Source organism: Anomalospiza imberbis, chromosome 14 (assembly GCF_031753505.1).
Source record: "Anomalospiza imberbis isolate Cuckoo-Finch-1a 21T00152 chromosome 14, ASM3175350v1, whole genome shotgun sequence".
In the NCBI taxonomy this organism is placed as follows: domain Eukaryota; kingdom Metazoa; phylum Chordata; class Aves; order Passeriformes; family Viduidae; genus Anomalospiza; species Anomalospiza imberbis.
Window position 1 is genome coordinate 1,828,190 of NC_089694.1, and position 20,872 is coordinate 1,849,061.

Genomic DNA, 20,872 nt, shown 5'->3' on the forward strand with positions numbered 1-20,872 from the left:
CGTTTTGAAGAACAGCTGTGAGAAGGCTGCAAACCACAACCAGGGGAGGGGAAAAGGCAGAATTACAGCCTGGCCTTGGCTTTGGGGGTTTTAAGCGTTAAAAAGGGAAAATGTTAACAAGAAATTCTACGTGGAAATAGGAAGAACTTAGTGAAAGGTCTCTACACAGCAATGACAGTGCTTCAGCCAGGAAGAGCTCATTTTCTATCTCCTGGGAGTTTTGTGTGGCCAGCAAGGCTTTTCCACGAGTTTTATTAGCCTGGTGAGTGTGCTGCTCTTAATGAAATGACCTGTTAAAGCCATGGTCAGCTTTGAGGTTACTGCTTTATGTTTTGAAGCTGCTGGCATTTCATGTGGTCCCTGCTGGGAGCTGAAGGTGCCTGAGCAGTGCCCCGGGCAGTGATGGAGCCTGTGTTTTAGCAGCACTGTTGGCCTGTATTTGGAATTACACAACGGGATGCCTGTTGTCGCACTTAGATGGGAAATATCAGCATCCAGTTCTTTTGCGGCAGCAGAGGAGCTTTCCTGGATTTAATTACTTTTAGGCCAATCAGTTGAAATAAAGAGGAATGTTTTTGTTTGCTTCTGGTCCTTTTTGCATCTTAATGCAAAATTTTAAATAAACACATGGTTTTAGGTCATCCTGTGAATTCAAATGGGCATTTGTGGTTTTGTCCATTATTTCCTTTTATGTTTATGAACCTACTGTAGTTATAAAACTTTTTTTTTGAAATTTTTAGGTAGCTCACAATGGGATTCCATTGTGTTAGTATGACTCAAATTTCTCTTCATACTTTGTGCTCTATTAATTTAATCCTAAATTAATAGGATAGTAGTAATAGTAGGACTAGGATTAATAGTAATCTGACTAGCTGTAGTTAACCTGTTAAATTATCTCTTGAAATTATTTTTTCCCAAGTCAATCTGTGCTTTAACAAACCTATTTATTCTCTCCTTCATAACCAAATGCCTGGCCCAGGCCAGTATCTATAGCTAGGAATCTACTTAAAGCTTATTCTGTAGGTGGCTTCATCATGGCTTTTTCTCTGTCAACCACAGTGTTCCTTGGGTTTTTTTCCTAGCAATACAGAACTATATTTGTTTCTAATTGGCAGCTGGCTAAACAAGCCCTGGCTGCACTGTGCTGCAACAGGAGAAGGCAGAATAAGCCTTGATACAGAGCAGTGCCCAAAATTCCCTTTGGCTCAGCTGGAGGGACAGAATGACACCACAGGGCTCAGGCTTGGGACTGGTGAACTTTTTTTAAATTATTCCTTTCTACATTTGCATTCTGATAGAAAATTCAGTAATTCCAGGCTGCAGGGCTCAGGTTTGGGTGGCCTCATCTGAGTGAGGTCACAAAATCCCTTAATGCAATTACATGGGCACTTGTTCATGGGTGGCAGACTCGAAGTAAAAATGTTTTGACCCTATGAATGTTTAGCTAAGGGAGATGACATCATTGTGAACAACTCCCAGTTTCTAACAACTGAGAGGTTATTTTAAGATTCATAATGGGTCCGTTGGTTAATTGGGGGTCTTGGGCTTTGCATTCATTATATCACACACCCTGAAATCCTTAACAGTACATTCCACAGATTTCAGTAAAATCTTATTTATTATTAGAGGAGAGGTAATCAAGTAAACATTCCTCTGCTGCTAAATATAGCAGCAAGCTGCTTATGAGTCAGAACCCCAGCAGACAATTCTGCATATCAGTGGAAACTTCATTGGCTCTCTGTCACGTTCCTTATGTGAACGAACAACAGCTTGGATCTTACTTGTTCTTCCCATTCCAGAAAACATTTGCAGTGCTCATTGTAGTGAGGTTATGTTTGTAAGGGACCCCACAGCTGCATCATGTAATTGTTTTGGAGCATAACACACAGCAGACTTGGAGATTTACAGTCTTATAGCCATTGTTGATTAGTAATTAAGCTTTCAAGTATTCAAAAATACAAGTTCCATACACAACAGCAGTTAAGGCCAACTTACTGGATAAACACATCCAGTGTTTAAACACTGATAAAAACATCCAAAACTAGAAGTAAATAATTTTTATAGCAGTTTAAAAATTCTTTGGATGTTGTTGCAGGTTTTTTAGATGGGAAAAGTGTATTGTAAAGTCATATTAGTAAATAAAGTGGTAGATAATACTAATTTTCATCATTTCTTCCCAACAACAATAACTTGGGGAAAAACTTCCAGTTCTTTGTATATCACCTGCCCAGTACTTTTTCCTTTCTTAAATATGATCTGTAAAATACAAAAGGAGCTGTTCAGCAGCAGCTTGTTAGACTTGCTTAAATGTGATTGCTATATTATGTCCAATGCCTACACTTATTTATTTCTGTATAAATATTCTTATATTAAGCTGGCATAATAAGAAGCTTGTTATCATCTCAGCTTAGCAGGAGTACTGCGTGTGTAAGCAGCTGGGCTCTTGACTGAGATGGAGGAAACAATTTTTGCTTGTTCCTGACCAAGTGCTTGAACCTTGGGCTTTCCCTGTGTGGCTGCCCGTGGGTTCCACCCATCCCATAACCTTTCCACAGAACCAGCAGGACAATCAGAAGTGACTGGCATGTTCAGCAGGCAAGCGATGGAGTTCCCAGTGCCCAGCACTGTGTGGGAGAGTGAAGTGCCCAGTTCTGAGCCGAGCTGCGGGGACCAGGGCTTCCTTCTCAGAGTGGACAGCTCAGGGCCTTTTGCTGCTGGTTTCTGCACGCTTATTTACTAGTTTAGTGTAGGAAACACAATGAAATAACTATCAGAACTGTTAAATAACTCAGTTATTTAACGTTAGGTCCTGGGCTAATGTACTTAAACTGAAGCTAATGAGGTGTTCAAGTGATGCACAGCAGCCAAGATTATATTAATCTGGGTTTAGTGACACAAGCATGAGAGTTTTAGAGCTTCTTTTTCAAAATCAAGTATCCTGTTCTGAAAACTGAGCAAAGGAATAGAGGAATTTGATTCTCTAAAATGAAATCCATCAAAGGCATTATTATTTGCATATAACACATTCCTATGATGGCAGCTCCTCTTTTGCATAGAAAGATGGCTTTTAAAAAAACTATTGCAAAAGCTATATGCAAAAGCTATTTCTTGAAATTAAATACCTGCTTCTGAAACACAGATTTAATTATTAAAAATGTTGCACCCTTTGGGCTGTAGAATCATTTTGAAGAAAGAAGTGGTCCAGGTAGTTAGGGTGCTTAGCATCTTCAGTTTGTTTTTTGATTTTTCTTGGCTATAGAAATGTCTTCATAAACTGTTTCATGTTTGTGTATTGTCCTCTTTGGAAGTCAAAGTATAATTCCAAAGTAGTTCTTGTATTAATTAGTCTTGCACTGGTGACCACAAGTGCTATTCACATGTACAGGGTTATCATTTCTGCCTGTCTGTACCTTAAACTTGGCTGGACTTTCTATTCAGCAAGCAAATGCATGCTTTGTACAAATGAGAACAACCTGAAACACTAAGAAAAGGCTGGAATTATTCATTCTATGATAAAGGACTGGCTCATTTAGGAGGCTCTTCAGTGGTGCATTGCAGGAGTGTGCTCGGATGTGGAGCTGTGAGCAGCTCACAGCGCAGAGCACTGCTAAGCATAAACTCAGTGCTTCTGGGGTTTAACTTCTGCAGCAGCCCTGCCTGTTCTCAGGAGGGTTCTGCTGCTCATTTTCCCTGTGCCTTCCCAGCCAGCAGCCCTGAAGCGGCTGAAATGAACCGAATTGATAACAAGCAATCTTCTGCCCTCCTGCTGTTACCCTGTTCCAGAGGTGCCCTCATCGTGGCGTTTGCACCTGCCTGACGTGTGTGACCTGTTTCTTCCCATGTCTGTTTCTCCGCTGTAAAAGCAGTAACAGCTCGGTGCACTGCAGCACTAGAGGTGTGTTAGTCATGCTGGGGCAGCGCTGCTTTGCCCTTCAGGTCTGTTCCACCTCCTGCCTGGTGCCCAGCAGCTGCAGAGCTTTGGGAACAGTGCTGAAAGGTGAGGGAAGGCATAACAGAGGAATGGGAAATCCTCATCTTTGAAAAGTCAGGGATCCTGGGAATACGTGGGCTTCCCACCCAGCCCTTATTGTTACAAACTGGCTGCAGTTCACTCCTACCTCAGGGCTTTCCCAGCTTTTAGCTGATCCAACCTTTCCCCATTCAATCAGGAGATTCACCGTGTTCTGTCTTTGAGACCAATTCTCTCGTGAAATGGAAGTGGTGATTTGGAGGCTTCATCCAGCTGTCACACCAACTCATTTGACAGTGATAACATCACCATAAGGGCAGAGAAATGAGGTATATTGGGGAAAAATACCTTCGTTGACAGGTGCCATAAGCACAGGATAGACCTATGTGAACAGTGGCAAACAAGTGTTTATAGGAAGAGGTAGCATATGGGTTTTACATAAGTTTTCCTGGGCTTCTTTGTGTTTGGCTTGGATGGTTTTATTTTAGATACGAGTATGTGTAACCAAGTGTAGACAAACTGAAGCTGTTGTTAGTTACTGATGAATAACGTGGCCACAGTTAGCTGAGAGCAGGAAACAGCTTTTTGTCACACTTCCTTTGGGGGCTGCTGTGTCACCACACATCAGCAGAGCTCTGGGGCACGCCCAGGGCTGACCCTGAGCAGAGGGGTGGGAGCAGCTCGCTTTGGGCTGCTGGAATGACAAATTATGGGGGTTGACCCGGTGTTCAGCTTCTCCTTGTCCATACGCAGGGCTAAAAGGAAGCTTTCAGTAGTGCCAGTGATGTTCCTGCAGATGTAAGGGTTACTGCATAGCAGATCTTTGAGTAATGCTGTCACATGAGGAAGGATTAAGTGCTCTGGTTGCTGCACCATCAGTGGAGATGTTTTTGTTTTAATCAAAAAGTAAATACAGACAAATTACTGCTTTTAAAAATATGAGCTCTTAAGCAGCTAAATAAGCATAAACTTAATTTAAAGCATTGAAATGACTCAAAGTCTGCTTAAAACAATATTTTCTAATTGACAGACAAAAGTTCATGGAGCACTTCTCAAACTTAGGTTTCTGAGTAGCAAATAGTTGTGGCTGAGGGCCTCTGAGTCATGCTGCAGATGTGTGGTGAACAGTCTGTATAACCTCAGTGGGAATTGCTGAGTTCTGCTGGATGCCTTTGGGCATCTCTGAGCTGATGCTGTGGTTTGAAGCTGCTGGCAGCGGTGGCAGGGTTTGTAAGGGGTTTGTTTTTGCTCTGGAGCTCTGAATGAGTGGTGAGTGAAAGGGAAGTACTCAGCACTTACTGCCAGTATCCTTTAAACACTTAATGATGACCAGTATGTTAATTAAAACCTGAGTGCATGCAGCTGATGATGTCCCACTGTATTTCTGGAGCTGAAACACAGACCAGACTGAGTCATTATTAGGTACTCCAAAAAAAGCTGTTAAAGGGAGCTGTGCTGGACCTGTTGCTGCATGGAATTCTTAAAGGATTTATTTGGTGGGGATGAGGCAACAGGCCTAGCTCCTAGGAGAAATTTTGAAAGTCTGATGGTATTTATAGAGACAAAATTCTAACAATACAGTATTCAATGAATGGGGAAAAAAAACATTGCTTTCATTATTAGAAAATACTGCATATATGTATTTCATCTTTTATTTAATTTCTATTTTTCTGAACACTCTTTAACTCCCCTTCACACTAAGTCTGAACAAATGCTTTGCTTTAGAGAAAGGACTTTGTACATGCTTCTTCCTACACTGGCTTTTTGCAGATAAGGCTTTTACTTTGCAGACCTCATTAAGCAGTCAGTTGAGCAGCTAAATGAGTGTTCCAAGTGGTAATGGATACTTACTCCGTGTAAGTACAACAAGATTATGAGATACTGTAAAGCTGCGTGCTGAACTGCACAGGATTATTTATATTACAAATAAGTGCATCAAGTAAATAACTCAGATGCTCATGACAGCAAGGGGATCTCCCACCTGTTAATAGAGTAGATCTGGGTCGCTAGATAAAGGATTTTGTTTCCCATTTTGAGTCGTGTATCTTCCATTCCATACATCTAAGCAGATTTTAGCCTTTTCTCAAAATAAGGACCATCTTTTAAAGTATTTAGGCCTGAATGGAATATGAGTAGGCAGAAAGCTTCCAACCAAACATGGTTGTGAAAATCAAGTTGTGTTTCAGCAATCCAATCTGCACGCATTTTAAGTTCTTATTTGGATTTGCAGCTTTGCAGCTGTTGTTAGGATGCTTGGGAAATATTGCAAAACTTGCCTTGATTTCTCTGAGCTGGGATTACAGATATTGAAATATAAGTAAGTGGAGATTCAAATAGTTCATGCTTCGGTAGTTATGAAAGATTGTAAAAATAAAAACTTAAGGAAGGCTGTAAAAGGATAATTAATATGATGAACAGAGGAGTTCATGAAGCCTGAATTCTCGAAGTGTTTTGCTCAAGTTCTCATATCTGAGGTACAAACTGAATCGCTCCAGCAGACGAGGTGCTTGCCTCTTTCCCACACAGGTTCCCTGGTGTATGAGGGATAATTTCTGCTGTTTCAATACAGAATGCACCATGGATCTCTCCTCTACATTGCCACCTGCCTTCAAAGAGGTTTTAAAGGCTGTCTTTTGAGATCTCTGGGGGAAATTGGGTTAAAATGGGGATGGAAAAAAGAGATGAAGTATGTATAAGAGAGGAACTTGGTGAAGGAAGCCTCTGGGTTTCTGTCAGAACCTTCCTTGTCAGAATCAGCACAGCATTTGTAACATGAACTGGGGAAGGCTTTAACTGTCCTCTGTCATCTGCTGATATTGGTGTTCTCTAAATAATTAAAGGTGACTTTGTTTTCCCTGCCAAGTGACTTGTGGAACAGTAAATAAGCAGTGGGAACATGTCACACTGAGTGATGAAGGTGATCTGATCCTCATCATTCTCCCTGCTGCTCTCTGAAGCTGATTTTCTAAGCACAATTACATTTTTAAATAGGCTCCTGAAAAGCAAACCAAACCTGTCCACCACCTCAGCCTGCTCTGCTGTCTCTGAAGTTCTCTGTTGTTACCTGGAGATTTCACAAGAGTTAGAGGCTACAGCACTATTATTTTAATTTTATCTAGAAGAAAACCAATTCATAGCTGAGTCTTTGCTAATTATTTCCACTCAGCTTTGTTGCATGCTAGACTTTTTAGTTGTATTTAATGTTGTTGCTCTGGAAATAATCATTAAAGGGAAATGGGTCGCCACCACTGTACACTGCAATTCTGTGAAACACAATTTGAAATGAACTTGCCTTTTCATAATGATGCTGAAAAGCACCAAATGCTTTCATTAATAGTGGCATAATGTAATTAAGTGATAAACTTTTTTTTTTTTTCCCCTGAAACCATAATATAAACAAGGCACAAATTAACAGTACAGGACATTATTGCATCTTTAGGTATTTGAAAAGTCAACAAGGTAACTGAAGATGGAGCTGAGACTGCAGTAAAAGCTTTCTAGAAATGATCTCTGACACTTAGAGCACCAAGTCGTTGCAGTTAAAGTCTGTCATTAACCTGTAGACAGAATTTTGGAGAGGCTGTGGCTCTCTGAAGGGGGAGATCCTATGGGTAACCAGAGCATCTTTGTTTTGAAGGGCAGGAGATGTTCATGATTTACCCACATGGGTTTATCCTCTACACAGAGAACATTGATTGCTCTTGAAGAAATTCAGGTTTTGGCCTTTACCAGTACAAACAGCAGCCCAGTTTCTGCACCTTCCTAAGTTGCAAGTTTTGGAAATTGGCCCATGAGTGAGAAGAATGTTCCTGCAGTGCTGAAATCAGCTGGAAGCACAGACCATGTGGGGACAGAGGTTTTTCAAGTGACAGGGGCAGACAGTTTCCTAGTCATCAGCTGAATTTCCTCTTGCACTGCTCCTCTTTCTTTGCATTTTAAGTACTTGAAAAATTCTGCCACGATGTAGTGCTGTTGTGTTTGAATTTATAATTTAGGCAGGGAGTAGAAGCAAGGCTTAACTTAAAACCAGAAGTGGATCTGTTGAGTCTTTCTCATCTTTAGTTCCCCCCTGGTTGTGCTATTCCATAATTCCCCTTCATTCTTGGTTTTGTAGTGCCTAGGGATAAAATAAAAGTCCTGATCTGTGCTTAGACAGTCTCTTCTGAAACTTGAGTGCCTCAGAGTCCTAGAAAGCAGAGGTGGCAGTGTGAAATCACAAATGCTGGTTCCTGGGGTGAGGGTGAATCCTAGATATGGAAATACTCTGGTCCTGGCCCTGAGATGTGTCTTGGCCATGGTAAAAGTTAAAGTTGAATGGACTTTACCTTAAAATCAACTTGTGTAAGAGAAATCAGTGTTCCTGTAGGGCAGCTGAGCCAGATCTGCACAAAAGAGAGAGAACAGCATGAATTGGGAACTTTGCAAGAAATAATGTATTGTGTCATCATTTCATGTTGTACCCTGAGTTTTCCACAGTTTTGAAATCCAGAGGATGGAAGTGTCTAAGCTTTCCAGGAATATAAAGTTCTGTAACAAACGAGGTGATTTGGTTGTGTTTATCCCCACGTGTATAATTCCCATATTTCTGCACGTCTGGGTGTTCTGTTGTGGATATAAGGACCATCAAACCACCCCACTGCTTCCTGAGCCTGCCGAGAGGACGCTGGTGTTAGCCCTGATTCCTGGATTGCATTGTGAGTTCTGCCCTCTGGAGCTTTGTCAGGTAGGAAGTGATGGTGGGGCAGGAAACCAGGCATTGTATGGAAACATCCAGGAGTATGTAACTAGAGGAAAAAGCTGCAAAAATAATTCATGGAAGATACTATAAAGCTGTATATTCTGTATAAAAATACATTTATGATATTGCTCAGCTGGAAGTTGTAATTGTTGAAAATATTGCAAGCCAGTGACTGATGTTTGTGGAGGCAAGAGTCCAGTATTGTGTTTGAGCTGTGCCAGAGAAGGCACTGGAAGGACTCAATCCCCCTTAATCAGGGCTCTCTCTGCTTTACTGCCTTTTCCAAGTTCTGCTAATCAAAGTTTTCTGAAGACTACTTATGAAATTACCTCAGATATACAGTTTTAAACACTAGTAATAAATTCTTCATCTTGAAGGCTAGGGCTTTATTAATTTAAACCCAGCTTTTCTTTCTGCCTGATACACATTAACAAGAGACTGTGGACTGGCAGCAATAACTGTAGGAGGAGAGGTCACTGGGACAAAGCATTTCAAAATCTCAAATAATATGGGGGGCAATTAATAACCAATTAAGCTTCTACATGTACCCGAAGTAATTGAGCTTGGAGAGGCCATGCTCTGCAGAGAGCGCCCGTCGCAGTCCAAAACAGAATTACACTTGAACCTGTAATGTCACTGAAATGTGATTCAGGTCCTGTTATTGAAGGCTTGCAGCAAGCTGTGACCCCAGGGGGGCTGTTTGGAGACTGTCTGTTGGCAGAGTAATAAAGAACTTAGAAAGGAGTCACCTGGCTGGTAGGTGAAGCTGGGCCAAAATAAGGTTAGACAAAATTGCAGATCACTTGCTGTCCCCTTGCTGGTTTTGAGCCCTGCTAAAGGAGGGTATTGCAGTGTCTTTTCTATTCCAAGTGGTAGAACTGGCACTGCTTTATTTGAAAGGAAGAGAACTGAAACAGGCGAGTAGGTTGATGAAAAGACAGATTATTGCTGAAATTGTTTCAGCTTTTTCCAGTGCTCCCAAACAAGACGCTGCAGAGAGTACTCATGTTAATTAGAGGAATGAATACAAACCAAAAATTAGAAGGCATGATGGATTACAAGAGGCTTTTTACTGGTGGAATCTGTGGGGTTTTTTTTGTTTTTTTTTGTTTTTTTTTTTTTTTTTTTTTTTTAAATTTGTACGAGGGCCTCCCTTCTAGTTCTGGCCTTGTGAAGGAGCCAAAAATCAATATGCAGAAAGGATTTCCAAAATCTGAGAGAACCATTACAATGGTGTTAAATATCAGGTGTTTTTTTTTTTGGAAAACAAGGGTTCTGATAAATCTTATCTTCATGTGGTTTCTAAGCAGAATTCCCTGCTTAAATTAATTTCAAAGGAATTTATAAACCTTCAACTTGGAGCAAAATTAAGATGAAAATAAGAAAATGTGGAACAGTTAGAGATTTGCTTCCTCAAATGCTTCTAACTACCACGGTGATCTTTCAGAACACGTAAAGGAAAAACAGGACAAAGCACCGACCGAACCCTGGGTCTGAGTAGAACATTCTTGCCCAAATCCAGCTGCCCCTCACAGGGGTTGCCTAATGACTGCAGACCTCAGCTGGTGGGGAAGGTGCAGCTCGCTTTGCTATTTCCATCATCTCCCTGCGGTGCTTGTGGCATCTCCGCTGTGCTGTGCGAGGCTCCCGGCGCTTTAGGGAGCGTTCTGGGAGAGTTCTTCACTGGAGCTGAACCGCACAGCGCTCAGACTGTGCTGCTGCTGCGGTCCTGGGCTGCATTTGGGAAAGGGATGCTTCCCTCTGCCGGCCACACAGGGAGGGAATTGTATTTTGTATTTTATTGCGAAACGAGCAACGAATTCTTCTTTTCTTTCTTCCCTTTTCCTGTTCCCTTTTCCTGTTCCCTTTTCCTGTTCCCTTTTCCTGTTCCCTTTTCCTGTTCCCTTTTCCTGTTCCCTTTTCCTGTTCCCTTTTCCTGTTCCCTTTTCCTGTTCCCTTTTCCTGTTCCCTTTTCCTGTTCCCTTTTCCTGTTCCCTTTTCCTGTTCCCTTTTCCTGTTCTCTTTTCCTGTTCTCTTTTCCTGTTCTCTTTTCCTGTTCTCTTTTCCTGTTCTCTTTTCCTGTTCTCTTTTTTTCCTTTTTTTAGCAGCCTGTGCTTAGGAGGGCGGAAAGGGGTTTGTTATTGCAGTGCCTTACACAGGGCTAATTAAATTGCGTACCTGCATCACAAAACAGCTTTTTATTAAAGTGACTAGCCTCTGTTTTGGGAAAAAGGAAATAGAAATATTTGAAGCCACTTCATGTCTACTAGTGATGCTAATACTGAGCATTCTCAGTACAAAGAGCAAACAATTAAGTATTTGAAAACAGAAATCAAAATGAGAGTGCGTCAAGGGTATTTTGGTTTTTTAGTGGGTTTTTTTGGCCAAAATTAGTGGGCTAGTTGGTAGGTTTTTTTCTTAGGTGTGGGTGCTGCATCGATGACACCTTAAACTTTTCATGGCATGAAAGAGAAAGTGGCTCAGTTCCAGCAGTGAAATGCTTAAAAAATAAGATAAATGTTTGTAAAGGCTTGGTTGATGTTATGTGTGGCTATTATCTGAAAATACTGATTTTTTGAGGTTCACGTGGAAAACATGGCTGAGTTGATGGAGGAGCATTTCTGCAGGCAGTTCATGGGAGCTTAGAGCTGTTCCATAACCCATCTTACAGCCCTGCTGGGTGCACAGCAGTCAGAGCCATCAGGATGGGTGGAACTGCAGAGGGCAGGATGGACACGGATGGAAATGTGGCACAGCAATGTCCTGGTGCCCCTGAGCTGCTGGAACTGCAGAGAGCAGGATGGACACGGATGGAAATGTGGCACAGCAATGTCCTGGTGCCCCTGAGCTGCTGGACACGGATGGAAATGTGGCACAGCAATGTCCTGGTGCCCCTGAGCTGCTGGAACCGCAGAGGGCAGGATGGACAGGGATGGAAATGTGGCACAGCAATGTCCTGGTGCCCCTGAGCTGCTGGAACTGCAGAGGGCAGGATGGACATGGATGGAAATGTGGCACAGCAATGTCCTGGTGCCCCTGAGCTGCTGACCCTGTGAGCTGGAACCGCCTGCAAGGCCAGCTGCAGACAGTGTGCTCCTCAGCTGTGTCAGGAAATCCCTGCAGCAGTAAATTTAGGGCCTGAAATTTGAAATTCTCCAAGATGTTTGAGCCCTTTAGTACTTTTTTCTTCGCCTTGTATGATGGTTTTCATCTTTTTGATGGATGCATTTGGGTTGAATTGCACCTTTAGTGGATGTATGTTTTTTTCCTTCTTTTTAGATTATGTCTCCCTTCTCATTCTGTTATTTTCTTTCAGGGATTAGAGTGGGGAGAAGAATGAGTCCACAGGACTTCTACCTAACTTTAGAGCTGTAGGAGGGGGAATAGTCTATTACTCCATAAAAGTACTGGAAAATTAGTAAAAAAAAAAAAATACAACCCCTCCAACAAACAAGGGGAACACCCCACACCCCCCTCCCTCCATTTCTGAGTCTCCATACCGTTGTTGGCTCTGCTTCCCCTCAAGTTCGGCCCTCTTTGGAGGGTAACCTTAGGTAATTACCTGGTATTTCCTCCTGGGAGCTGGCAGCTTTGGCCAGGGAGGTCCCAGCAGCACGTGAGCGGTGACAACCCCTGTGCACTGGGTGATGGAGCCGTGGCTGGCCCTGGGGAACACGGGGAGATCTCGCTCAGCTGCGTTCCTGAACGCACCCAGAGCCAGAGCTGACAGCAGGAGCAGCCTTTGGCCAGGTGTGTATGGACTTTATCTGCCCCCATTAGGGTGGCACTTGATTTGATTTCCAGTAGAAATGCTGACCTTCAGGAAGTCATTTCTTTGTGTTGCAGGTTCCCAGTCCATGGAATAGACCCAGAATCTCAGGAGTGTTGGTGTATAATTTTCCTAGCACTCCACAATAGCAGGATGAAAGGGGGTGTGGAGCTGCAATTAACACTGGATGAGGCTGAATTGCACTTGCAACAAAGAGAAGTCTTTCAGTTAGTCTACAATAAAATCATAATTATATCCCCAGTATCCTTGGCAACAGATTAAGGTCCCAAAAGGTGATTTTACAGTTCAGTGTTCGTTGCCGATGCAGAGATGGAAAAGCAGGAAAAGCATAATCATTTAAACAGTTTCTGGGGTGTAAATAAGCATGATGTGAGAAACATTAAATGCATCACACTGAATAATAGACGTATGCTCTCCAAGGAAACAAATCATTTCTGTAGTTAGGACATGAAACTCAAAAATTTGTATGCTTGATGATTTAAATTCATACAAAAGGATGGTGCTCATTGGATATGGATTCATTTCTCTACAGGGAATTCTATCCAATTTTCATTTTAAGAAAGCCAGCCCTTGAGACACAAGGATTATCACTTGATGAAGTGAAGATAAGTTGCTTTATCAGAACTGCTTATATGGAGGAATTACCTGATTATAAATCCTTTTATGTGGATATATTTTAAACTCCCTGCAGTTTTTCACGATAAAGATTCCTTTCCCTCATCTTGATCTTTAAGGCCATATATAGGAAACATACTCTCTTCCCCAAATGACCCTCTCAAGAAAGGTTAATGTTCTAATAAATACTTGTTGTACAGGTACCTCTTTTTAAATATCCTCCTGTCTCCATTTGCTTTTTACTCAGTACATTTTACTGCTACAGTTCTCACCAGCACAATGGTGAATTTTTTTTTGCATTCCCCTTTTCTCCCTGTTTTCTTTGAAATAAGAACCAATAAAAGTAATAACCTTAGAAGGCAGAGTTCTTATGTTTATTTTTGAAGAAATGATTCTGTCATCATCTGGATGACAAGCTCTATGCATGAATTCCTAGTTGTGCCATCAGGAAGGAAGATGGAAATTGGGGAAAGTCAGCAAGGTGCATGAAGATATTTGTGGAAATAAGATCTTGGAAATAGGACAATAATGAATAGAAGGAAAGGGTAATGTAGGCATATGAATTCTAAATGCCTTCCAACCTGAAAGAAGCACTGGCTGCTGGGAATGCATTTTAACTGATGTTTGTGTCGCTGCTGAGGCAGAGAATAAGTCATATTATGATGTTATTGGAGGCATGGCATAGTTTGAGAGTGATGCTGGGGCCTGCTTTGAAGTGACTTAGGTGATGGAAATTCCTGCCCCTCCCTTCCATTTTGAGTCTACAGATGAGTGATGAGCTGTGTAATTTTGTAAATAATGATCCATCTACTCTCTGGCAGATTTGGTAACTAGAGTTTATCAAAGTGCACTCGGTACTAAATATCGAGAGCTGGTTTTAATTTCCTTTTAAATAAAGGCCTTCAGAGGACAGGCAAGATATAATAGGACAAAATAATTCTGTTTACATACAGTTGCATGGTTTGGAGCAAGATTTTGTAGCTCCAAATGAGCATGAGATGTGCCTGTAAGGAAGATGCCAATTTTACAGCTTTAGGGACTGTAACTCTTATTTTTGAGACCAACAAGCACCTCTCCAGTGTAAATGCAGTCTGCTGAAATTCTGCAGAATTGGGGATCTCCTGGGTTTTCACAGAAACGTTCAGAATTTAATACCAAAGAACAGTGAAACAATATAAAAGAACTACAGACTGTGGGGATTTGAGCTGGAATTGTGTTCACATTCTGTTCACAGGGAAAGGCCAGAAAATAGGAATTGTATTGGCCAGATCAGCTCTAGTAAGTGAATGAGTTGCTGTATGAACTTAGTAGTATTGGGTCATTTCAAGATTTTTTTTTCCTTCTATGTGGGCAAATTCTTAGTGCAGTAATTTCCTTTCACTGTGAATATAGCAAGGTTTTTCCAGTTTACTGTAACTCCTGCCTGGTTACCTGCATTAAATAGCACCTAGTGCAGAATCTGGTCAATCAGTGAATACATCCATTTCCATAACACGCTGTGTTTTCTAACACAGTTTTTGTTGAGGCTAGGGCAGCATCTGTTCAGACACAAAACACTGGCTGCAGCTGGCCTGTGTGAAGATCCAGCTGAAATCATTCTTGTGCTTTCCTCTGCTTTTGGAGGCCTCCAGGGACAGGGGGCAGGATGGTGCTGAGTGTTTGACCCTGCACTGACAAACCTCACTGAGATCCCAGGAAAGGGCAGGCGGGGAATCAGAATAACTGAAAAACTGGATTTTTGCTGAAAGTCAATTGCTTGCTTTGCACATTAGCATTAGATAGCATGGGAAGAACAGTGAGAGGAAAGGAAAAAATAGCTTAGCTCTGTAGAACTGCAGAATGTTACTATAGATAGGCTGGGAGATTAAAGAGCTGTCTTGGCACATTACAATTCAAAGACCAGCAGCCTCAACTGCTTTCCTGTCCTGAGGAATTTTTCTTAAGAATTTTATTCTTCAGATATCGCATTATAATGTGGGTTAAATCTCTGTATTTTGTCTTGATTTTCCTCAATACTTTGCTTTTATCCTTTTGTTCTATCATTATCCCCTTTCTATCTCATGGCTTGGCTCTTAATTCTCCCATATGTGAAAATTGGAGTAATTTGAGAAGCAAAGCCCAGAACTGGTTGGTTGGGGGATCTGTATGGAATAGCAAGCACAGCAGGAGATTCCAAATCTCAGACGGTGATACCTGATGCTGGGCTGACCAGCACTGCCCTGAAAGTCTCTAAGATAAATGTACAACATCTGCAAGTCATGCTGGCTCTCAGGGAGGCTTCAGCAAAGAAGGATGTCATGTCTGGTGTGATGGAAAAACAGTGGGCTGCAATATTTTGCATTTGGAAGAAAACCAAGCATGATCTATTAATTCCATTGTGGAGGGGAGCTTTTATTTTATTTCTTATTATGGAACTTCTGTGGAAATTCTGCTGGACTTGTTGTGCTGCTCCATTATGAGGAGAGTATCAGTGTTAGATAGCTGGATTGTATTAAAGAAGGGGAAAAAACTCCCTGGGAGGGGAAAAATGTTGTGTACTTAAGCATGTAAGTGAGAATAGTGTATTAGTGATGATGCAGAACAGGGAGAAAGTGGGGCAGTCTGCATGAGGAACAAATAGCATGATAGCATGGCTGTCTAACAGCTTCTATTTTTGAAGGCATTAATAACATTCCAGTTCCTGTTTACTGTATAATTTAAGCCAAGCAGCCTTCATGTGCACAAAATATTAGTGCTTTCTGTGGATGTTGATAGGGAGCCTGTGAGTTTTAGTTAAAATGTGTCTGCCCAATGTGTTTTCATGGGACTCTGCAGGTCTGGGCTACTCAGCAATGAGTAAAGGTGGTTGCAGAAAAGTGTGTGATGGAGATGAGTTCCTGAACACATTTCTGCCCTCCATGGCAGTACCCTTGCACGTGTGCTCCTCTTTGGGCCACTGCTCAGTGTCAGCAGCATGCCCACAGTGCTTGGCTGCTCTCATGTCCATGAGTGAGAACTGACCAAAAAACAGCTTCACTGGTGGTGCTGGAGTCGTGCTGCTCTTCAGCTGCTGTCCAGAACAAGGAGGGTTAGTGGAAAGATCTGGAGATCCTAGATTATTTTATAGAGAATCTGAGAGAGATTTAATAGACTCGCTCTTAAAAGGTTCCCAGCTGATTGTTGATTTTCTTGTTTGTTCCTTTTATCATAAAATCACAGAGATGTTAGAGATGATCTTGTCCCGCTCCCCTGCCATGGGCAGGGACACCTTGCACTGTCCCAGGCTGCTCCCAGCCCTGTCCAGCCTGGCCCTGGGCACTGCCAGGGATGCAGGGGCACCCACAATTTCTCTGGGCAATCTGAGCTAGGGCCTCACTGTCCTCAGAGTGAATTTCCTTCTAATCTCTGAGCTAAACCTGCCCTTTGCAGTTTGAAGGCATTGTCCCTTGTCCTGTCAGGTGCCTGTGTAGGGAGTCCCTCTCTTTAAGCCCTCAAGGCGCTGGGAGAGGCTCCCTGGGCATTCTCTTCTCCAGGCTGAGCAAGTCCCACTCTCATAATTCCTCAGCCTGAGGAATTGTGGTGTCTTGCCTATTCTGGAAGCTGTATGGGGTTTTCAGTAAGAATTTTTACTAAGCTCTTGTTTTTATGTCTGTGTCATTTACTTAGGGATTTTTTTTTAATCATTATTTTATCTACTATGATGAATTTACTGTTCTATTTTCAGACTATAGAATAGTCTCTTCCCTGATTTTAAAAGTGTATGGAAAATAAAACTCTAAAATGCTTTTTCAAAATATAAGAAGCTGAACTTCTCTGCTTTATGAATCAGATAATTACAAGCATGACTTTTATCAGACCTTAGTGCTTGTTTTTATTTCTGTAGCCTTGAAAGCTTCAGTTAATCATTTTCAATAGACTGAAAAATATTTTCCATGAAAGCTAATAAATTTGCAAGTGTATCTTGTAAATCCTCTAACTGATCCTGCAAACAGATGTTTAGGATAAATATTGCTCATCTAAAAGCAGATATTGCTAATGAATATTAAGAACAGCATAAAATTGCTGGAAACTCTTTTTTGCATCTTGAGAGAATCAGTGTTAATAAGTCAGATCAGTCACTTTTATTTAGGCAATACAAAGAAGCATATGTCTTCCTGCTTTGCCAGCTGTCATAAAATTTTGGAGGAAAAGTTTGCTTCCAAGCTTTCCAAAGGGAATATTTCACAGAAGTATTTTGACCTTTATGGCTTACAAAACCAATTGACTTCCTCTTCCCATAAACTGTTTTCTGGCTGAGATTCTCCTGCAGCAAAGCTTTAGTTGTGAGTAGCTCCAAAGAAAATAACTGGGCTGCCTTCCAGTGGGTTTAGATACCATAAATTCCTCTTATTAAAGACATTCTCTTGAAGGGAATAATATTGTTCCAAATTTAGTATGTCCCCCCCAACCAATATTTCTTAATATTCAGTAATTATATGTGCACATTTATGATACTTTAATTTTAAGAACCACAAAGCAGATTGTGCTAGTCACATACATTTTTTGTGGACAGCATGATAAAAAAAGCAAAATAAAAATAACCACCAACCACAAAAGCAAACCAAAACACCAACAAAACCCCCAAAACCAAAACAACATTATCTTGGGGCCAGCTCCATTTACAACTGTTTTTTATCATCTTACTTTTGTGTTTTCAATGACTGTCCTTATCTCTGTAATAAAACTGGATTTGCTGTTCCTGTTCTCCATGTAGGAGTTACCTGAGGGAAAAAACCACATAAATGGGAGTTGGTGTTTGTCATGTGATTTCAGTATTCACCTTAATTCAGTTTGGTTCTAGATTTCTGTGAAAGATGGAGCAGGTCCCTTGTGTGTTTTTATTTCTCACTGATATCTCTGATTTCTTCAGAGGTGCTGCTCTGAATGTCTGCAGAGAACCAAGGTTAAAAACTTTGCTTCCCAAAAATGTTCAGCCAGCTGGCAATAATAAATTAAATACACAAACTGGAGCTAGGATTAAGCTAACCAAAAAGTTAGTTTAAAATATGAGCTTGAAAGGACTGAAACCATTATTGACTAGAAATCCTCCAGGGACACTAGCAATGTGTTTGATAGTTGCCAGGGAAACACAACCTTCCAGTGACAGTGTGCGTTGCACAGAAAAAGTACCTGGAGTAATTCTGGCAATGACTGATCCTTCAGCAAACCTCTGCAGGAACTGTAGATGCCTTTGCATCCAGCTGCATGAGCATCCCCTGTCCATGCTGGACCATTAATACTTCACATTCGATGTGGCAAATAGACTGAAAACCAAAGCAGGGTATCAGGTTTGTCTGGCTGAAGAAGTGTGTGCCTGGCTGGCCAGTCTGGACAAACCACAGGGCATGGTGGAGATTGCAGACGCAACACAGACTCAAAAATGGGATTATGCTTATGGCCCCTACTGGTGTAACACAGAAACAGTGGATTCAGCCCAGAACAGCAGCATGTTCTGCAGTGTTCAGTGTCCATCAGCATGCAGAACTCTGAGGTCCTACAGCAAATGCTACACTTTATTTATTCTTCCTTAGGTGAAATGTAAGTGCTGAGAAAAAGGAATTTGCTGTTCAGACGTAGCACAAGTCTAGTGATGAACTTAGGGACTATTGCCAATCCATTTGAAATATAAAAATTCACACATGCTAAACAGCATGAGATAGAAGATGGCAGCGGAAGTTAGGGTCCAAGCACCACTACCAAAATAAGGCACGTGGGTCCTTGAAGTGGTTTATTTAGGTCTAAAAGATGAGAAAATATCTTAAGAGAACACTGGAATTTCCAACAACACATCTTCCTCAGTGCTGGAAATGTTTCAACAAAGCGTAATCTTCAAACCTGTTTGTGAGCAAAGTGAATGTTTTAGACTCAAATTGATACCAGAAGCTTTTATGCTGTAACCAGCACACGTGAGTCATCCTTGAGGAGCCTGGTGTTGGGACAATGAGCAGCTTGGAGTTCAGGTTCCAGTTGGGGAAATGTCTCTTTGAAAGGCTGAATTTCCCAGTGGAACTGCTGTAACTCTAGAAGCAGTCAAGGATGAAAAATCTCCCACTGATACTGTGTGAAAATCACTTTAGGAAGTGCCTGACTGAGCATCAGCGCAGGATCTCGGGATTTGTGGGGTGAATCCTACATGTTGCCTCAGTATTACTTCTAGGGAGAAAAGACAGAGCTGAGCCAGTACCATCAAGCTGCTTGTTGCCACTGCTGTAGTGGTCACTTGTCTGGAGGCTGAATTACACAAATTCAAACAAATATATAAGTTTAGACTCTCCTGGGAAATATCAAAAAGAATGAATAATACTTATTTCTTGCCAAATAGGCATTTCCACAAATGTCCACCTTGCCTACAGAATTGATTTTTCTGTATTAAGGAGATTGTTTTATAATTTAGCAGTACATAATTCTTGTTTCAGTTTGATGTTGGCATTTGGATCATTTTTCAGTTGGCCGTACCAAGAAATGAAAGCTAATGACTTCATTCAATAGTGGCTGAAATAATCCCCAGAAATGTCGTTTTACACTGTAAATTGATGCACGCTGTTGTCATTATCTTATATAAATGATTGTGGGGTTTTGCTGCACTTTCTGGGCTAGTCTGTGTTTTATACAATAAATCATAAGGAAAATGGAGTGAAGACCTCGCTGTTCTGTGATCTGCATGAAATATGTCTGTATCCATTATCCAGGTACAGGGTGGGAATTGATCACAGCTCTTGCTCACTGCCATGTTCCTGGGATTTTTGGCAGCCAGAGTGTCATTTCTGAGGTGGAGCAGGAAGTGACTGAGGAAGACTTGAATTAAATATGAGCCTCATCTCCAAGGAGGAGGAGTTTGACAGAGATTGGAACCGCACAAAGCCTTTCCTGGGGCACACAGGTGAGCTGGAACTAAATTACTTGGAAAGCCATAACTTTGTCTGAAGTTCTAAAACTGAACTGGGTTAACTTAAGCATCTTGTGTGGGTTTTGATGTTGTTTTTATAAAGACACCTAAGATAAAATATACCATGATTTGGGACTTCTAACTGGGTGTTGTAAGGAGATGTTGCCCAACAATTTACTTTTATCCAGTGCTTGTGGCCTCTAAGCAAGCCCTTGGCTCCTCTGGAGTCTCCTGCTCTTGCTTCCCAAGCAGTGAGATTATCCAGCCAGGCAAAGCTCTGCTCTGTGGAGGAGTGGGAAGTAGGAAAGCCTGCAGCATATGAGCAATCTCCTCCTTCAGCAGTGTTCTTGAGCTTGAAGATAGCAAGCTGTGAGGAAAGGACAGCAGCAATGGGCAGCTGTCAGTTCTGCTGTTTAGCCACAGTGATTCTTATCAGGAGGCAGAAAACAGTACATGAAGAGTAAACAGAAAACAAATAGCTCCACCATCTGCTGTGGTGGGAGTAGCCATATGGAGTGGGGTTCAAAGGGTGCTGTGTGCTGGTTTTAACTCTTTGCTGCATCCCTGGTGTACTCAATCAGTCCCTCCCATCTCAGCTCCTTCCTTATCAATGGCTGGCTCTGAGTGGGGTGGAGCTGATTTCCCATTTTATCAATAGCATCAAAACAAACATTTCAGTGTAGTGCACGATATCCCGGCTCCAGCTGTTCTCACCCAGTGGAAATCAGGTGTGGCAAGGAGGTACAAAAATGTGTTTCCTAAGGATGGATGGCAGGTGCTGCAGCTGTGCTTCCAAGTGCTGTGTGTGAGCAAAGCCAGCCCAGGATGGAGGGGTGAGCAGGGGAGTGACTTTGT

General features: G+C 41.8%; 1 long non-coding RNA gene across 1 annotated transcript in view; it reads left to right on the forward strand.

Moving 5' to 3' along the window:
* Positions 1-200: 200 nt before the first annotated feature.
* Positions 201-20,872, forward strand: part of LOC137482303 (uncharacterized) — a 79,700-nt gene continuing 59,028 nt past the window's right edge. The window contains exon 1 of the long non-coding RNA XR_011003991.1: positions 201-262. This is a non-coding gene — a long non-coding RNA (uncharacterized lncRNA). The remainder of the gene's footprint in view (positions 263-20,872) is intronic.